This window comes from Rhododendron vialii, chromosome 1a, assembly GCF_030253575.1.
Source record: "Rhododendron vialii isolate Sample 1 chromosome 1a, ASM3025357v1".
Taxonomy (NCBI): Eukaryota; Viridiplantae; Streptophyta; class Magnoliopsida; order Ericales; family Ericaceae; genus Rhododendron; species Rhododendron vialii.
In genome coordinates this window covers 35,147,704-35,153,703 of record NC_080557.1, presented here as the reverse complement: position 1 = coordinate 35,153,703, position 6,000 = coordinate 35,147,704, and the positions used below count along the sequence as shown (strand labels likewise).

Sequence of the window (6,000 nt, the reverse complement as noted above, 5' to 3'; positions counted from 1 at the left end):
ACAAATCTCGCTTTTCTCATGCTTGGAGTTCAAACTGGAAACCAGAATAAATTGGTCAAATTGAACCAATAATATTTAATCATACCTCATAAATTTCCTTCAATGTTTTGATTCAAAGTTTCAAAATTTTGGCCGAGACAAATTTTTTTTTTCTGTCTCTTTCTCTTTTTGTTGTATTCCTCTGTTTCCTTTTCCCCTTCTTTTTCACTTTGTTTCTATTTCTCATTTGCCTTCAGAACTTTGGGACTTATAGAAGCTGGCCATGCCAGCAGGGCTTCGTGACCTTTCTGTAGATGCAGTCTTTAAGTCGTGGTCGGTAGCAATGTTGGAGAAAATACATGCAATATGAGTTTTCTGGTAGAATAATAATTCTAAACAATATTCATCAATCCAATTGACAAAATTAAATAGATAAAGGAATAAGAATAGCCTTTGGGGTGGTCGAGGCATGTGATAGCGCTCTCCTAAAGAACGATATACCCCCTCTTGCACAGTGTTATATGGTACTCATTCCCTAAGATACATCGACCTTCAAATTTCATTCCATGCAGTGAAGCAAACTCACGAACCATGTAGTTTTCTGACACTCAAAATCCATATGAAATCAGTAGCAAATATATGTACGGAAATTATGATGAAATACGAGCCAAACATATAGTAGTAGTGTTTACACTTGTTTTTTGCACCAAATTTTGGGCCAGTACTGGAGGGCTATTTGATTAAATATTAATTAAATTGAGCCGATTTTTATGAGTCTCGTGAGCTAAAAATTAATGGGCCGCATTAATTTTGTAATTTGGAGCAAGGCCCAATTAATTTTAGTCTAGAAGCTTGACTCATGATTTATTTTGTGAGAATTGGCCCATGATTTGTAGATAAAACGGTTGTGGATTGATTCCAACTGTTGGGAACAAAGAATATTGTGGACCATGATGCATGGAATAATTGTTCCATAGTCATGTGGTCAAATGGCCCCCACGTCCTTTGTTTCCCACGCATAAACGAGTAGTTGTGTTTCAGAAAATTAATAAGGCCAATTGACTAAGTCATAATGGCCCCAATATCCCATGATTTACAAGAAAAAGTAGTGGAGTTCATGGGTAAATTGCTTTTTGGCTCCAAGAATTACCGTGTAACTGCCATAAACCACCAAGCAGGGTAGTGAGGAGTTATGTCGGACACTTGGCAATATCTGGAGTCAACTTAGGACATTTGTCAGCTCGTGGTGAAGGCGGAAAATTTGGCCCAGATTTGGACTAGTGCAGTATTTGCTTATAAATACTAGTTCTCGAGACTAAAAAATGGTTCACACATCAATCAAGCCTAGCGTTTAAATCAAAGTCTTCCCAGCGAAGCATCTATCTTTACTTTTCCTGCATTCAACTCAATTACTTCATCAAGTAATTTGGGTTTTTACTTTCCCGTTGTACCCAAACTTTATTATTCTAACATAATAAAGTTATTTTACATTGTTACTTCTTTTTCTACACGGTTAGAAAATTGCTAAGTCCTCGCTCATTGAGGCAAAACCACGAACCATCACTGTGATCCAGCCCTTAGGGTCGCAGCACTCTCGCTCACGGCTAAGAAGTCAGAAAGGGGCATCCAGTCCTTTATGTTGGATGCGACAAGTCCTGGCACGCCCGCGCTCAGTCCTTGAGCCATTATGTGACCAAACATCTTTTGGCATGCCCGGTGGGACCCTTATCGTCTGAGGGTTTTATTATGGCAAGGAAGCAACAACAGTAACAATCGGATCCACCATAGAGTCTTGAAGGAGCGGCAGTCGACGTGCCATTACTCAAGGAAGTTGGTCCTCGGATCAGTGCTCAAGATCTTAGCGACGCTATAAACAATGTCAAAAATTATACTCCTTCCGTCTCATAATGTTTGTCCGGTCTGCAAAACGGAACCGTAAAAATAATACTATTTTTGTAAGAAAAGTTGGAAAAAATTCAACTATTTACTAGATCTCGACGAGTTCTTTTAACTTATGAAAAAAAATTAATTTTTTTCTTGAAAGAAATGCATTATTTTGTAGTTCTCGTTTTGCGGACCGGACAAACATTATGGGACAGAGGGAGTATGTTTTTGGCAGGACGTGAGATCTCCCACAATGTTATGCAGTCAATCTTGTAATCGTTCACTCAGTTCTTGGAACCTCTGACCATAGCAGTCAACAAAATGGTTGCTACGCTTACAGAAAGACTACCGCTCGCTCCTCAGCAGTCGGGCTTTCCACAGTTCAATTTTTATGGCAACGGTCAAGACCAAGCTGGCTCAAAGGTGACAATGCCACCTCCTCGAGTCTTTTACCATGCTTTCTCATCCAACAACCCTGCACCCGGGGGGCAAGGAAGTAAGGGAGTTATTATTGAAGGAGCCAGACGCCTCTAGCAAATAACGAACAAAGATTTATTTTGGTTGAAAACCAAATCAAACTTGACAAGCATGACAAGACGGACAAAAGGCCTCAGCAAGAAGGCCGGGGTTCTGGAAAAGATAAAGAAACTGCTCACACACCTCAGGGCTTTAATACTCGGTGGGCAATTCCAATCCAGAACCAACATGCATAAGAGGCACGCCCACAGCCGCCTCTTGTGCCAAACATGTTTATGGGAAGGGATGAAGTCCTAAACTTGCTTCAGGATAAGTTAGGACCTAGTTTCAGACCTTTGGGCAGGCCAATGTATAGGAAACCTCATACCGAAGATATGGACACTACACCTGTCACACCCCACCCTGGGCCAGCACTCAAATGAGCTTAAACCGACGTGAGGGTGCAACATCAACCACCAACCCATTTCTATAACTCAAGTTTTAGCAACTAAATTAACCAATAACCATTTTATTGATAACGCAAAACTTAACGTTCTTACAAACACAGCGGAAGTCTTAAGAAAGCATTAAATTATACAATAAACCAAATATGAACATAGGCTGCAACTACATCCCTATCTACAAAATTTTGCCAAAACTAGTCCAGCCTTCCCAACATGCTACCCTAAGCGAGCGTACAACCCCACGACGATCAGCAGTGGATATCTACAATGCCTGCAAAACTGGATTCCAAAATGGAATCCAGGAGTGTTATGAGACATGGATGCAATTCCATATTAAAGGTACAGCTAAAAGATATATCTCAACCAGTCAAACAGTGAACCAAGCAATTAAAAGCAACACTGGGCACACAGCCAATTATTTAAGGCATAAAGCCTTTTGGCATTAAGCCAATCACCGGGCACACAGCCAATAGTTTAAGGCATAAAAGCCTTTTGGCATAAAGCCAATCACCGGGCACTAAGCCAACAATCAAGTTTAATTTAATATAGAACAACATCTATGAATCAAACACTCACCTCGTACTCCAAAAGAAAGTACAACTATGGTTTCGGTGCTCCTTGATTCACCGACTCGTCACCTATCCACAAGCCAAATATTTTAGTATAGAAATACTTTTAAGGCCTTAACAAATGCATTAGCAATGTTCTGCATCAATTCAACTATTTAACGTATGCCGAACAAAAGTAAATTCACCAATTCGTACCCAAAACCAAGAATTCCACAATTTCACACATTATCAACAGAACCACTGATCGATTTCTGACTATAGAATTCTATAGGTTTCAAAGAATACTACAAGACCACCACTACTAGCAAGAAGACTTCTAGTACATCAATCTAGATATAAAGTTTGTCCAAATTGGACTCCGAATGACTAAGATATGCTCAATTGAAATTAAACATCTAAAACAGAAACTACAGTCCCAGCAGGACAGTCTGCGATCGAATGCTCATTAAAAATCACACACTCAATCTTTTCCAATATTTCCAACGCCAAAACAACACCAACTGATCAAGGTTTAAGACTCAACAGCATCCATAGTAAGTAAGCATATTCAACTATGACAAAACTGATGAAGAACACAGCTATAAAACCTGCCCAGAATTTCAGAATCACCAAACTATTAAATTCGGAACCAAAACTGATTTTGCTCAGACCAAACTAAGGCACAATCTTTACAGATTCAGAAAGATATACAAGTTTAGTTTCGGAATCAAGAAACGGTGCCTAAAACCGATACCCGAGCAAGAAGTTATGGCCGTTTTTCCAACATGTGTCTGGGCTGTCAGCACAGACGCGAATCTGACTGTAGTCCGGTTCAAGATTTTTATCTTTTTCCAGGTTTCTCAGAAAATTCTGAAATTTTTACAGCATAAACGACACTCACAGAGGCATCTACGGTAAAATTATCAGAAAATAACATGATCGGTATGTCAATGATAAAAATTCGTCAAAAACAGGACAGACTCAACTCTGCTCAAAACACAGTTATGCATATTCATATGTTATACACGAATTTTCAGGAATAAACTCAACTTCAAGCTCAAAAACCCTATCTCATGGCTTCAATTTGACCATACCTATTTCCTCCTTTCTTTCCTTCTTTCTTCTTCTTCTCCACCGGCTGATCTCTCTCTCTCTCGTTGGAACCTCCTGATGGGTTTTCTTTTTTTTTTTTTCTCTCTCTTTTCTTTGTTTTAAAGAAACCCACATACACACAACACATCAGCACACACACGGCACACATGCACAAATTTAAAAAAAATTGCACTTTAGCCCTTAAGTTATTAAATATAGCATTTAAGCACCTCAATTAAAAATGGTGTTACAACACCTTTCCTAAAGGGCTATAGAGTCCCGGAATTCTAGACCTAAAATAAAGAGAGCATGCAGTCAATTGTAGAGTACATTGTCAAATTTCAAGTTCAATGCATTGAAGTTGGAACCATTGATGCTCTGAAGTTGAGACTTTTTCCCAATTCTCTCACTGGGACTGCCTTTACTTGGTACATCAACTTACCACCAAACTCAGTGGAGACCTAGGCACAGTCGGAGGAGATGTTTCACCAGCAGTTCTACATGGTAGAACCTGCAGTGACGTTGGCAGATTTGTCCTGTTATCGTCAAACTCATCTCGAATCTGTGGAGTCCTATCTCTTATGTTTCAAGACTGCTCAATTTAAGTGCAAAATTGTCCTCCCAGAAGCCGAATATGTGCACATAGCATTAAGTGGCTTGGGCTACGAAATGAAGAGGAAATTCTATGGAATAGAGTTTAGATACTTGTTTGAGTTGTCCTCTAAAGCGTCTCATTACGAAAGGCTCTTGGCAGAGGAGCCGGACAGGAAGACAACATCTAAGGGAACGTATTATCGCGATCCTAACTACGAGGTTGCTGCAGTGGAGACAGAGGCAGACTCGGATGTGGCGGTGGTTGAAATCATCAACAAGAAGTCATATATTTGCAAGGCCTTTGTCAAGATGGAGCCAACGAAGCAGCCTATCCAGAACACCTGTAATAGGCCAACTAGGGCCTATACTTTTGACATCGGCAGGGCTGAGGCTATCTTTGATCAACTCTTTGCCGACAAGTTGCTCAAACTGCCCTTTGGTCACAAGATTTCAACTTCGAAAGAACTGAAGGGTAAGGATTATTGTAAGTACCACAACTCTTGGAATCATACAACTAACAACTGCATAGTATTTAAAAATGATATTCAGGATAAAATTGAGCGAGGAGAGTTCAAGTTCCCTGAAAAAGACAAGCAGCCCATGGGGGTCAATGGCAATCGCTTTCCCTCAGGGCTGAATACGAATATGGCCTCTGTCAACATGAGAGGCAAGCCTAAGACTGCTCTTAAACAGAAGATAAGTTTGAGAGCCCCTTCCAAAGAAGTTTACAAGTCCGACCGAGACAAGTATTCGGATCATTTTTATGATGAGGGGGATTACAAGACTGAACGGGTCACGAGGTTTGAGAAACATAAATCATGGTGGTCCAAACCTGCAGGGGAGAAGAAACTAGAAAGACCAACTTGCTCCATGATATGCACAAAGTGTGGACATCATGCAAGTCCTAGCAAACCAGCCCTGAAGAGCATTATCGTGGGAAGTGTTGAACCTAGTCCTGAGGAGTCACATGGATTTAAAGGGAA

At 40.3% G+C, this 6,000-nt stretch overlaps 1 long non-coding RNA gene across 1 annotated transcript; it reads right to left on the bottom strand.

Annotated features, from left to right (window-relative positions):
• Positions 1-2,939: 2,939 nt before the first annotated feature.
• On the bottom strand, positions 2,940-4,487 carry LOC131307637 (uncharacterized). Its single transcript, XR_009194185.1, has 3 exons — positions 4,426-4,487; positions 3,360-3,421; positions 2,940-3,062 (listed from the first exon to the last, which is right to left on the bottom strand). It is a non-coding gene; the product is annotated as an uncharacterized LOC131307637 (long non-coding RNA).
• Positions 4,488-6,000: the final 1,513 nt, after the last annotated feature.